This window comes from Delphinapterus leucas, chromosome 6 (assembly GCF_059928025.1).
Source record: "Delphinapterus leucas isolate spDelLeu-1000000601 "Yukka" chromosome 6, BTC_Dleu_Yukka2, whole genome shotgun sequence".
Lineage (NCBI taxonomy): Eukaryota > Metazoa > Chordata > Mammalia > Artiodactyla > Monodontidae > Delphinapterus > Delphinapterus leucas.
Genome location: NC_143134.1, coordinates 93604883 through 93618854, shown reverse-complemented (window position 1 = coordinate 93618854; position 13972 = coordinate 93604883). Strand labels below are relative to the sequence as shown.

The window sequence follows — 13972 nt, the reverse complement described above, 5'->3', positions numbered from 1 at the left end:
CCCATCTCACCCCCATTTACAGAAGCAGGAGCCAAGGCTCAGAGCAAAGGAGATTTCCCAAGGTCAGGAGGGCACCGATGTGATGTTCGGCCCTCAGCCTCTGGGTGAGAGACCCCTCCCATTACACCCCTGTAAGGGACACAAGGGGTCTTAAAGGAGACGAGTATGGAAAAGCGCGAGCACAGTGCCCGGCATACAGTGGGGACCCCGGGATGGGGAGACCCCGGCACTGCGAGTCATCTGGATTCCTCCCAAGCGGCTCCTCCACTCCCGGAGTCCAGAGTCCCCCGACCCCGGGTGCGACGCTGAATCTCCCCGAGGTCCGCGCCGTGGGGCTTTGTACGCCGCAGGCCGGCCCCACTCACCGAGTCCCATCGCGGCGCGCGGAGGTGGCAGCCGGGCCTGCGGGGCAGGGGTCGTGGCGCCTGGGCCGGAAGCCCGCCCTGCCGGCCGCGCGGCCCCCGCACGTCTGGCCCGAGCCTCCCGCCTGACCCTCGCCCGCGCCCCCGCGTCGCTGCGGCCCGCCCGGCGGGCCAGCCTCCTACCTGCAGCGGCGGCGCAGCGGCCACGGCGATCGGGGGAGGGGCCGGCGGGATGCGAGCGCGAGCGGCCTCGGCTCCTCTCGCAGGCTGGGCGGCCGGGAGGGCCGCGGGCTCCGGAGCGCCGGGCGGCGGCGGCGCGCCCCCGGCCGGTCAGGCCCCACCGCGCGCGCAGCGGCCACAAAGCCCGGGAGCCGCCGCCCCCTCGCGGGCCGCCCGCCGCCTGCGGGTCCGCAGGCGCCGAGGAGGGCGGGAGCGCGGCCCCGCGCAGTCCCCACCTCCCCAAGCCCTGGTCGCCGGCCTCCCCCGAGGTTCGGGGCGGGGCGCAGGGGGTCCTCCGCCTACCCACCCCTCTCCCTCCTGGCTGACATTCTTGTGCTGAGTTCCCTCTTCCCACCTTTGCGGACGAGCTCCTGAAGGACTTGAAAAACTGTTTCATTTCCATGAACAACAAAAGAATGAATTTGTCGCAAGGTATTTGGCGGCCATGGACGCGAAATAGCCCAGTCCAAACCCCCTGAGAAAGGCCCCTTCCTTCGGGACACCCTGCTACTTGAGTAGACAACGCTCCTTGGCTGGGTTCATCACGGAGTTGTGTTTTGTTTTGTTTTTTTAATTTGCGGGATGTCTCCCCCTAGGCTGCGCACCTCGAGGGCAGAGACTACCGTCTGCACCCCAGGACCTGGTTCAGACACTGTGCGCCGAGTACGTGGGAATTTGTGCGCGGATGAATGAAAGCACGACACATGCCACTCTAGGACAAGGCACCTTTTATAGTGCCTCCACAAGGATGGGGGCTAGGTGTTTCTTTTGCCCTGTATCCACTGGGAAGATTCCAAGCTCAGAAGGGCACAGAGGGCTGCTGAACTTTCTCTTGTTCTTATCGAAGTGAAATTCACATAACATAAAAATAACCACTTTAAAGTCAACAACCCAGTGGCTTTTATTACATTCACAATGTTAAGCAACCACACCATCTCTACTTGTGAAACATTTATTACCCCAAAAGGAAACCCCCTCCCCATTAAGCAGTCACTCTCTATCCCTGCCTCTCCCCAACCAGGGGTAACCACTAATTTATTTTCTGTCTCTCTGGATTTGGCTATTCTAGACATTTCATATCAATGGAATCATACAATATGTAGTCTTTTGTGTCTGGCTTCTTTCACTTAGCATGATGTTTTCAAGGTTCATCCAGGTTGTAGCATGTCAGTACCTCATTCCTTTTCATGGCTAAATAATTGTATGTATACCACAGTGCGTTTGTCCGTGTATCCATTGATGGATATTTGTGTTATTTCCACCCTTTGACTACTGTGAATAGTGCTGCTCTGAACATGCCTGTAAACGTATTTGTCTGTGTATCTGTTTTCAGTTCTTTGGGGTATATACTTAGGAGTGGGCTTGCTGGGTCATATGGTAATACTATGTTTAACTTTTTGAGGAACTGCCAAAAAGATTTTCCATAGTGGCTAAATGAATGATTTTACATTCCCATCAGCAATGTATGAGGGTTCCAAATTCTCCACCACCTCACCAACACTCGCTATTTTTTCATTTTGTAAAAATGTCTTGATTATATGTGAGGCTACTGCCACCCTCCCAGCTCCCATGACCCACAGACCCACTTGGCTCAGAGGCTGAGAGACTGAGCCAGGTCTTTTAACTACAAAGAAACACCCAAACACTTCTAGGGGTCAGAAGCACCAATAAAAATAAAGACCCTTACTATAACTTAGAGTTATACTGCTCCTTGTTCATTATTTTAACAATAATTTGTCTGGTGTCCAAGAAGCTTTGAAATTGTCCAGAGAACTCGGAAACTAAGACCATCCCGAGAGAGTTACTATTGGCAAAATTTATGACACTCACCCCACTGGAACCCAAGGCAGTACACCATTTCCACTTCGAGTTTTCTACCCTAGTGCCATGTTAGATGTCTATGAAGATTTCCTTCTAAAATGAGGATACAGCCAAGGGAAAACTACTGGGGTGTGAAAATAGTCAATTCAGATTGGAAATTTGATTGACAGGTGGTACAGTGAGGGAAAAGAAAGCAATGAATTTAACAGACAGACAGGGGCCTGAATCCTGACTTTACTGCTTATAGTTTGTGAACTAAGTTAACCACTTAGAATCTCAGGTTTTTCATTTCTAAGGTGAGAATAATGATACTTACCTGGCAGGGTGATGAAAGCTTCTAGTCTTGACTTTAATACATGATTAATATCATTATTATTACTGCATGTTGTCAGTATTGTTATTATTGTTTAAAATAATAATATTTAAAATAATGATGATTGACATGAGCCACATGCAGATATCCTGCTAAGGAAACAGAAACTCCTATCTAATCATGTGTCTCCTCCTCAAATCAAGAGAGTAAACTAGTGAGAGGCCCGTGCACCACGATGAAGAGTGGCCCCCACTTGCTGCAACTAGAGAAAGCCCTCGCACAGAAACGAAGACCCAACACAGCCATAAATAAATAAATAAATAAATAAATAAAAGAGAGTAAACTATCTCCAAAACTAATGTGACAAGGGCATCTCGTAATGTGTGTAATGTGGTCACTGCCCTCCCAGCTCTCTCCTTGTTCCCTTATTTCCCTCCTTGTTCCCTGCCCTTGGACAAGCTTCTTAACCCTCCTGAGTCTTATCTGTAAAGTGACGTAACAATACATACTTAACAGGGTTGTTTGAGGATTCAGTAAGGTATTTATAAAGGAGTACAGAGCAAGTTACATAGAAAACACTCAATAAATGTTATCTATTATTATTAATAATAAAGTTGCTATAACTTCTCTGTAGAAAGAGTCAATAGAAGGGTGGAGCCTACACAGAGTCTAATAAAAGGAAGCCTTTCAAGAGAACCCGTCTGTGTGACTTGTCCCTTCCTCAAGAGCAGGAGGGCCATTCCAGTGATGGAGGTGAGTGATGCATTGCACCCTGATAGCTAGTTGAGAATAACTCTGAAAACAGTTTCTCCTTTGTTCAGATCCAGTCTCACCAAGCAGACTTGACATAGGAGTTGGTTGTTACATAAGTTTTCTTGAGGGAGGGAAAATGCACTGATCATCCAACCTGAATACTCCACAGTTTTGAGAAAGTACAGTTCTCTTAATACATTGAGGTTTAGTTTATCCAACCATTTTGACTGCTCAGATCCAGAATCCCTAAAATTGAATTAAGTATGGACATTAGAGACAACTTTCATCAGGCTTTCTTAGTGGCAAGGAAGAGATTCATTCTTTACAACGTTTTTTTTTTTGCGGTACGCGGGCCTCTCACTGTTGTGGCCTCTCCCGCTGCGGAGCACAGGCTCCGGACGCGCAGGCTCAGTGGCCATGGCTCGTGGGCCCAGCCGCTCCGCGGCATATGGGATCTTCGCGGACCGGGGCCTGAACCCGTGTCCCCTGCATCGCCAGGTGGACTCTCAACCACTGCGCCACCAGGGAATCCCTGGAAGAGATTCATTCAAACTCGCTAAAGTGAAAGGTGTTTATTGAATTTTATGTGAATTTGAAGTACAGGAACAATCCAAGTTATGTAGTACCTCACAGAAACCTAAGAGCCACTAGGAACCAATTTTTCTCTCTCTCATTTGAGGTCAGTGTGTCTTTCTATGTCTCTGCCTCTACTTTCTTTGTTTCTCCGTCTCCCTCTTTGTCCTGTTACACCTTTGTCTCTCTCTGGATATATGCTCCTTCTTCCCTACCTCTCAGCGTGCTCGCTTTGCTTACTCACCTGCACCTGGCCATCATGGACTCCCCAGCCTAGGGTAGAAACCTCCTGCTCACCTCTTGGTTCATATTTACCCACACAAAAAAATGTGATTGGCCCAGCTCATCACTTCAATATAGGATGCAGGCTGGCAGCCTATGAATTGATTGCTTCTGGACTAGAAGTCCACTTTCACTCAATCAGCTGTTATGAGATGGAAGGGAGGTATCATCTGGTACAAAAATAACCACCCCACACAGCAGAGACTGGGAGTAGGGGTATTCACCAGAAGCTGGCATGGGTGGGTAGATGCACTGAAATCATTCTATTAATATGACCATACTTTCTGAACCAAATGTCAGAATAAATAGTATAAAAAGTATTTGCAGGGACTTCCCTGGTGATCCAGTGGTTAAGATTCCACTCTTCCACTACAGCAGGCGTGGGTTCCATCCCTGGTCTAGGAACTAAGATCCCTCATGCTGCGTGTTGTGGCCAAAAAAAAAAAAGTATTTGCAATCCACTCTCTAATGGTAGAGACAGTCTGAGGTATAGTTCAAATACTGAAATCTCAGAACTTCTGAAGCATTTTGATAGCTAATGACAACAGACCAAGACTTTTGAAATTGAGACTTTCCTGAAAAATCTTAGTCACCGTAAGATGGTGAGTGATCTTATAAAGCAGAATACCTACATCACAGAATTGTTGAGAGGATTAAATGAGTTACATATATAAATCACTTTAGTAGTTCCTATATAAATGTTATTATCACATAACAGAAGACTGGATAGCCCTTAATCTATGGTGACCCCACCAAGATACAGCTATCCTGTTAAGCAATCTCTGGCTGCTAGACAATCTGTCTCTTTGCACATTTCTCTTCAAACATAACATCAAACACCAGACAAGCAGGAGGATAGTTTTTAGGAAGCTTCAGAGGCTGGCAGTGATGCTTACCACTAAGTACATAGAGTTTATTTTTTTGTTTTTTGGGTTTTTTTTTTTGCGGTACGCGGGCCTCTCACTGTTGTGGCCTCTCCCGTTGCAGAGCACAGGCTCCGGACGTGCAGACTCAGCAGCCATGGCTCACGGGCCTAGCCACTCGGCGGCATGTGGGATCTTCCCGGACCGGGGCACGAACCCGTGTCCCCTGCATCGGCAGGCGGACTCTCAACCACTGTGCCGCCAGGGAAGCCCTAGAGTTGATTTTTTTATCTGAACATCCCCTTCCCTAAATTGGAGAAGGGCAGACTATTCTTCAGATGGCTAGATAGATCCAAATATCTTTTGTAAGACATGGGCATGGAGAAAAACAAAAATGCCTCAACTTACAGGATCCAGCTGTCCAGGGAAGGAATGAGGGGTGAGGAGCTGGGAGTGCTGAACAAGAGCGTACAGGTGGAGTCGTTAGGAGACCAAAAGCTACTGCTGAGGGAGCAACCTAGAAGAGTGCCAGGTCAGAAAGTGATGGGCTATCAGGGCCAGAATGAAATCCAGGCTGCTTGAAAATTCCAGAACTCATGGATTTCAAATGCCTATACTCTACCTTTCCATGAGACCCACCCTGTCTATTTTAAAGTGGCTAGATTTGCAAGCTACTGGCCACTGGTACTGCTGGTGCCACGGCAATTTGATGTTGAGGCAGTTTTGATGAACACACTATCAGTATCTAGGTTTATTAGTTACTCGCTGTGGTGTAACCAGTTACCAGAATTGAGAGGCTTAAACCAATGAACATGTATTATCTCACAGTTTCTGTGGGTCAGGAGGCAGCTTATCTAAACAGTTCTGCCTTGGGGTCTCTTACAAGGTCACAGTCACGATGTCAGCTGGGGCAAGAGGCAGGTTCCAGTTTGTCCTCGAGTGTCCCAGTGTTCTTTATGGGCCCAAATTTGCCCTGGAAGGTTCTAGTTTGTCCTTGATCTTGTCCACATCCAGCTTTCCTTCCCAACTGCCAATCTGGCCGACCTACAGCAACTTCAGGCTAACACTAAACTCGAGGCAACAGCAGCCTACATAGACTGTTCCACCAGCTGCGACAGTTGCATGAGGTCTAACTCCTTTTAAATGTCTGAAGACACAGCTACAAGCCTGTGTTACTTTTCATAGAGCTGGTTGAAACTGTTCTACATTTCTTTTTTTTTTAAGATTTATTTATTTATTATTATTATTATTTTTTGGCTGTGTTGGGTCTTAGTTGTGCCACGTGGGCTCTTTCGTGGCAGCGCGCAGGCTTCTCTCTAGTTGTGGCGGGCGGGTTTTCTCTTCTCTAGTTGTGGCGTGCAAGCTCCAGGGTGCGTGAGCTCTGTAGTTGCAGCACGTGGGTTCCAGAGCACGTGGGCTCTGTAGTTTGCGGCACGCAGGCTCTCTAGTTAAGGCACATGGGCTCAGTAGTTGTGGTGCACGGGCTTAGTTGCCCCGTAGCATGTGGGATCTTAATTCCCTGACCAGGGATCGAACCCGTGTCCCCTGCATTGTAAGGCGTATTCTTTACCACTGGACCACGAGGGAAGTCCCTGTTCTACATTTCTAGACCTACTTTGCTACTAATAGGCTGTGAAATCTTGGGGAAGAGGTTTAGTGTCTGAAAAATGAAGAGTTTGGTTTAGATCCCTAATTGTAGCTTCAATATTAGTTGCTACTACTCTCTTTTTTTCACTGTCAAATTTCTAACTCAACAATTCCACTTCTAGGTCCTCTCCTAGAAAAACATTTGCCTGTGATTACAAAGAGGCATGTTCATTGCAGCTTTGATAATGGAAAATAAAGTAAGGTATAGGGAGGAGACGAAGTAAGAGAGATGGAGAGGAAGAGCGAGAGGGAGAGGGGGAGGGAAAGAAAGAAAGAAAGAGGGAGGGAAGGAAGGGAGGGAGGGAGGGGAGGAAGGGAGGGAGGGAGGGGACTTCCCCAGTGGTCCAGTGGTTAAGACTGCGCTTCCACTGCAGGGGGTTGGGGTTCGGGGAACTGTGATCCCACATGCGCCCGCGATGCGGCCAAAAATCCAAAAAAACAAAAAAAGAGGAGGAGGGGCAGGGAGAGAAGGGAAAAATCACTGGAAGCAACCTAAAAGTCCATCAATAGGGAATGCTTCAATAAACTATGGTACTTCATAGGACTGACAAGCAGGGTATGATGTGTTTGTTTGCTTATTTTTCTTTTGTTTTATTTTACGCAGCCATTTTGACTCCACAGTTTTAGACCTGGTCAACATTTTAGTCCTGGGCATATTCTCACCAAGGACATTTTGATCCAACAAAGAGTTAGCTTGCTCTTAACTCTACTGTAAGTATGAGTAGTTAGTATTACTATGGGCAAAGCTAAAAAAGCAATAAGTCAATGAAAGATGACAAGGAAATATTATTCTTCTGGAGTATCTGAAAGGATTTGCTTACAACATTCTCATAAATTAATCAGTAATTAAGTATAAGATGTCAGTATTTTGTCCAATTCATAATAAATATTTCTGGCAGAAATAATTAGTACAAAATAAAATTGACAAAGGCTAAAACTGCACGTGGCAAATGTCAGATCTGCTAACCTTGACTTGGGAAAACAGGACTTGCTAGAAACACTGTTCACAAACTAGCACTCAAAATGGCAAAAAAGCTAATCAATTAAATTTAAAATAGAAAATTTTCATAGAAAAGAATTGATCCTATTAATTCTATTAATTATAATTTCAGTAAAATAGAAATGTAAAAATTTGGAAATCATTTAACTGTGCTCACTGGCCAAGGAATTAAATGACCAGGGATCGAACCTGTGTCCCCTGCATTGGCAGGCGGATTCTCAACCACTGCGTCACCAGGGAAGTCCCGACCTTGACAATTTTGAGGAGTATCAGTCAGGTATCTTATAGGATGCTCCTCAGTTTTTCCCAGTATTAGGCTGGAGTTATGGATTTGGGAGAGGACAGTAGCTATTAGAATTTTAAATATGAAATTCTAGGAATCTTGAGAAATACTATTTGCACATATGGAAAAAAAGGCATGAAAAGGGGTTTACTGAAGCATTATTGGAAAAAAAAAGTGAAAACTTAACACCTATTGATAAGAAAATGATTAAACTACGGAATAGCCATAGTGTAGTACATCATATTTCATTGACTTCAGGATGTCATAATTATAGACATCATTATTTTATGTATCATTGAAAAAGAAAAACGCCCCTAATAAAACTATGACACAGGGACTTCCCTGGTGGCACAGTGGTTAAGAATCCACCTGCCAATGCAGGGGACACAGGTTCAAGCCCTGGTCCTGGAAGATCCCACAGCCCGCATAGCAACTAAGCCCGTGTGCCACAACTACTGAGCCTGCGCTCTAGAGCCCGCGAGACACAACTACTGAGCCCAAATGCCACAACTACTGAAGACCGCACGCCTAGAGCCCGTGCTCCACAGCAGAGTAGCCACCGTAATGAGAAGCCCGCACACTGCGACGAAGAGTAGCTCCCGCTCGCTGCAACTAGAGAAAGCCCGCGCGCAGCAACGAAGCCCCAATGCAGCCAAAAATAAATAAATGAAATAAATTTTAAAAAATAAACAAATAAAGCTTTCTTATCATTTATAATTTTTATTTTATACTTACTCAGAAGGCCACATGAAACTTAAGACATGGATTTTTAACTCCATATCATCCTCATGCATACATTAAAATGAAAGTATTAATCAAATAAATTGATTAAAGTATATATAAATCTTATTCTCAGAGTCTGAACCATCTGAATCATGTTTAGACTCAGGATCTTCAATATTCCAGGCTGCTAACATCCATTCTGCAAGTTTTGAAGCATCTCCAGCAGGTGATGACAGCTACATCACTACTGCTGCCTAGCTGACAGCAATTGTAAGATGCATACTAATTTTAGAGATAATAACATGTGAATGAAAAAGTGTGCCTTAGAATAATGAAACGAGGGTATTGTGCAGCAGCTAAAGCAACCAAGGAAGTTTCACACAGACCACCATGGAAAGTTCTAATTCATTCATATCGCCAAGGAAAACTGGCAAGTTGCAAAAAATATATAGTGTGAGTTCATTTATGGAAACTCTATATTTCTGTGGCAGACACTGAAAATTCGGTTACCCAAAAGATATTCACAACTCGCTTTTACTGTGCCATTCTGTAGTTTAGATACTTGAAAAGTAAATTACTTCCCTAGACTCCCTTGTTGATAGAGGGGTCATGTGATACAGTATGGCCAGTGACTTGTGGGCAGACGTTCTGGTAGGCTTTCTTTCTTTTTTTTTTTTTTTTTTTTTTTTTTGCGGTAAGTGGGCCTCTCACTGTTGTGGCATCTCCCGTTGCGGAGCACAGGCTCCGGACGCGCAGGCTCAGCGGCCATGGCTCACGGGCCTAGCCGCTCCGCGGCATGTGGGATCTTCCCGGACCGGGGCACGAACCCGTGTCCCCTGCATCGGCAGGCAGACTCTCAACCACTGCACCACCAGGGAAGCCCGGTAGGCTTCCTTTCTTGAATTAAAATATAAAACTTCACAAGATGGCTTTTGTCCTTTCCTGCTAATATGTGGACTCACCTTTAGAGAAGCAGCAATCACCTTGTGACCATGAGGACAAACCTGTGGATGGTGAAACCAAGACAGAAAGAGCCTGCTGGCTCTGCACTCCTACCCCTGGGCTTCCTTTCGAATGAGACTAATAAACTGCTTCCTTTTGTTGGGTATTCAGTTGGCAGAATAAGGTCCTAACTGCTACAAGTCAGGGTAGGGCTAGATTTTTAAGTATCTGAACAAAATGCACAGTAAACTGATGAGTGGAGTTGGGAATAGAATTGGGAGGGGATGTTGGGGGAATTTCCCTTCATTTTTAGTTTTGTAATTTTTTACAACATAAAGGTATTCACATATTACCTATGTAGCTAAAAGAATTATTTTTGTAAGATTTATGTCAGAAATGGAAAGAGACTCGCTGACAAGAAAGGCGCTTACAATGGGGTAGCATCTCAGGCCGAGACCTTTGTTCAAATGACTTAGGTCCAGAAAAGACAAAAAGTTTTTCCACTGAGCTATCAGTTTACTATCCATTCAAAAAGGTTAAGCTGGCTTGCTTTATTTGTTCTTAGAGAGTTTAGACTGCTTCATAGTGCATACTAGTTCCTTTTCTAAAGGCTCTCAAACTACCTTTTTTTGCTTGTTTTTGGCCGCGTGTCTTGTGGGGATCTTATTTCCCCAACCAGGAATCGAACCTGCGTCCTCTGCAGTGAAAGCGCGGCGCCCTAAGCACTGGACCGCCAGGGAATTCCCCTCATAAACTACCTTTGATATGATCCATCCTGGGTTTGATTGGTGCTCAGTAAAAGTCAAGATTACCGGAGTCCATTTTTCAAGATCTACTTTTTTCTCATTTCTAAAATCAGCACATTTTCCAGTCTTTAATTTCCTGTTACTGCTCATGTTCTCTGATATTTCCCAAAGACTACCAGCATAATAGTTGCATACAAAAGATCCTGGCACACACAAAAAAACACATTATGATGATTCTTATGCTATTAACGTTCATGATAGTAATGGCACTTACCACTTACTGGGCATTTCCTTTGTGCAAGGCACTGTGTTAAGCACTTTACACACACTGTCTAATGTCATCTTCACAAAAGTCCCGTGAGCTCCATTTCACAGAGATAGACTCTGAAGCTCGGGCAGGTAACTTGCCCAAAGCCACACAGAGGCACGCGGTGTCAGAACAGACTGCGACCTGCAAAGCACCAGCTCTTGACCACCAAGCTTAATTGAAAAAAAGGCAAAATCAGTAAAAGTGTAAACTCAGGTCAGTCCCCAACAGGTTCTCTTTGCGTACACTTCAAACACTCACTAAGCTGCCCCACTTAGCCAGAGTTGACTGCCATTCCGATCCTTTCCTTGTTTCCCTTACCGCCGCCGCCTGAGCTCCGCAGGCTCCGCCCCTCCACTAGCCTGTAGCACCTTCTGCGCAAGCGTACTGTGGCCCGGAACTTGACTAAGGCCCCGCCTGTCCCCGAGTGCTACGGAGCCATGCCGAGCCGAGGGAGCGCGCCGAGCGGGGCCGCGCCCGGAGGTGGGTGGGGCCTCCGTGGAATGGGCAGAGTGACGCGAGCTTTGGATTTGCTAATGATGGCGGGGTTTATACGGATTATACTTCTCGCCAGGGAGGAGCCACAAGAAGTTTCCATTGCACGAGTATTTCATGTACCCATCCATTTATTCCAGAAATATGTGTTAGTGGCTACTGAGTGCGGGTACCCACTTGGCTACTGTCCCCCCGGGGCTCCCCCACTTGATAGATACTAGAGAAAGTGCGAGAGCGGGGTTCCTTGAACCTCACCCCCACACTCCAGCATCCACACAGGAGAATTCCTAATACTGTAGGAGGAAAAGCCGGCCCAGATCAGGGTTCAGGTCTGCACCTACCTGGGAAATGGCCCCCAGGTTGTCTCTAGGCTTGTCATTCCATGCTCGTCTTTTCTCCCAGACACTTGTACTTACCCCACCCGCCCTTATGTCAAGGTTCTGTCAGCCCTGCTTACACTGTAGCGGTGTTAGAACACTCCACCATAATATAAGATGAGGAAAGGGGACACTCAAAAGAGGAGCAAGTAGCTAGGGATGGGTCTGTAGAAGGCAGACGATCTTTAGGATTATCACTGTGGTTCAAAGGAACTAGGTAATGATAGACCCAGTGTTCATAATACTTGGGAAAGTGTGGGCCCTCCCTCAGGAAGCTCACAATGTTTAAAGAAAGAAAAAGTGTACGGGCGGGGCGGGGCGGAGCGGACAGTGGAATAAAATAAAGATCCCTCCCTCCCAGGTTTTCCTTTCTATGCCTTCCACCTTCCTCTAATAATTAACATGTGATTAATTATTATTAATCATTTTGTAATTTCCCAATTCCAAAAACACTTTTCTTCCATTCGGTCTTACAAGTAATCTAGTACATTCCTTGTCACTGCGATCACCTCTACACTGTTATATCCCATATATATGTCTTGTCAGTTTCATGACCCTAAAATTTCTCAAACTTTTCTCTGTCTCAGCATGTCCACCCACTACCTTAATTCAAGCTTTCATATGAATTACTGGTATACCCACCTCCCTTTCATTTTTCCCTTCCGGCTAATCCATTCTCCCCAGAGTAGAGTGATTTGCTTGAGACACAAAATCTAATCTGTCATTGGATTCTGGGCACTGGCTTACCTTTGTTTTAAGGATAAAAACCAAAATCCTTAGTGCGACCTACAATGTGACCCTGTCAAAATCTTTACTCTCTTTGACTCTGCTCTCTCCTTTGTCTTTCTGTTACACCCACTGGCCTTCTTTTAGTTCCTTGAATATGCTTTCACCTCAGGGACTTTGCACATGCTATTCCCTCTGCTTAGAGTGTTCTTTTCCTTACTTATAGCATTATTTTTTAGTTAAAAATTTTTCCCAGTATTATCAAGGAATAATTGACAAATATATTTGTATATACTTACAGTGTACAATGAGATGATTTGATACATTGTATCAAATGATTGGAATGATTACCAAGATCAAGATAATTAACACATCCATCACCTCACACAATTAACTTTTTTTTCTGGTAAGCATGCTTAAGGCGTACTCTCTCAGCAATTTTCGAGTATATAATACCATATTATTAACTATAGTGAACATGCTCCACATTACATTCTCAGAACTTAATCTTCTTATAACCAAAAGTTTGTGCTCTTTGATCTATATCTCCTCATTTCCCCCTCACCCCAACCCCTAGCAACCACCATTCTCTTCTCTGTTTCTATGAAATTGGCTTTTTTTTTTAAGATTCTACCTATAAATGATACCATACAGTATTTGTATTTCTCTGGCTTATTTCATTTAGCATAATGACCTCCAGCTTCATCCATGTTGTCACAAATGACAAAATTTTCTTCTGTTTCATACCTGAATATTATTTCATTGTCTACATAGACCACATTTTCTTTACCCATTCATCCATCAATGACACTTAGGTTGTTTCCATATCTTGGCTCTTGTGAATGACGCTGCAATGAAGATGGGTATACATATATCTTTCTGAGATACCGATTTTGTTTCCTTCAGATATATACCAAAGGAGTGGGATTGCTGGATCATATGGTACTTTTATTTTTAACTTTTTGAGGAAATTCCATACTGTTTTCCATAATGGCTATACCAATTTACATTCCCACCAACAGTTTATATTACGTCCACATCCACACCAACATTTGTTATCTCTTGTCTTTTTGATTATAGCCATCCTAACATGTGTGAGGTGATATCTCATTGTGGTTTTGATTTTCATTTCCCTGATGACTAGTGATGTTGAGCACCTTTTCAGATACCTATTAGCCATTTGAATGTCTTCTTTGAACTCATCACATTCTAAACACCTGCACATCCTTTAGATCTCAGATTCAACATCACTTCTCAAGAGAAAATTTCTCTGATTCCCAGACCAGGTCATTACAAGGATAAATTCTGGCAAGTAAGCATGATTAAATCAAGAAAGTGCATGTGTTTGGAATTCCATTTGCTCTTCCAGATGCACTCTTCACTTTTCTTTACCTTGCGTTATACCCAAGGGGGCCAACCTGTGCGGGCCACACCAAAGTCTCCCTGGCCCTATGGCTTCTGACAGTCTGAGTGGGGCACATAGGCAGGAGCTCAGAGCCAGGGGGTGTCTTGGCTTTTATCCCCTTGCCTCCTCCTTTGG

General features: G+C 45.0%; 1 protein-coding gene across 2 annotated transcripts in view; it reads right to left on the bottom strand.

Moving 5' to 3' along the window:
- Positions 1 to 11218, bottom strand: part of TMEFF1 (transmembrane protein with EGF like and two follistatin like domains 1) — a 148109-nt gene extending 136891 nt beyond the window's left edge. The window contains exon 1 of one of the 2 annotated variants that reach the window (XM_089913466.1): positions 10802 to 11218. The gene's annotated coding sequence lies outside the window, so the exon portion shown is untranslated. The remainder of the gene's footprint in view (positions 1 to 10801) is intronic. The other variant, XM_022600113.2, reaches the window with a different exon arrangement.
- Between the last annotated feature and the right edge of the window lie 2754 nt (positions 11219 to 13972).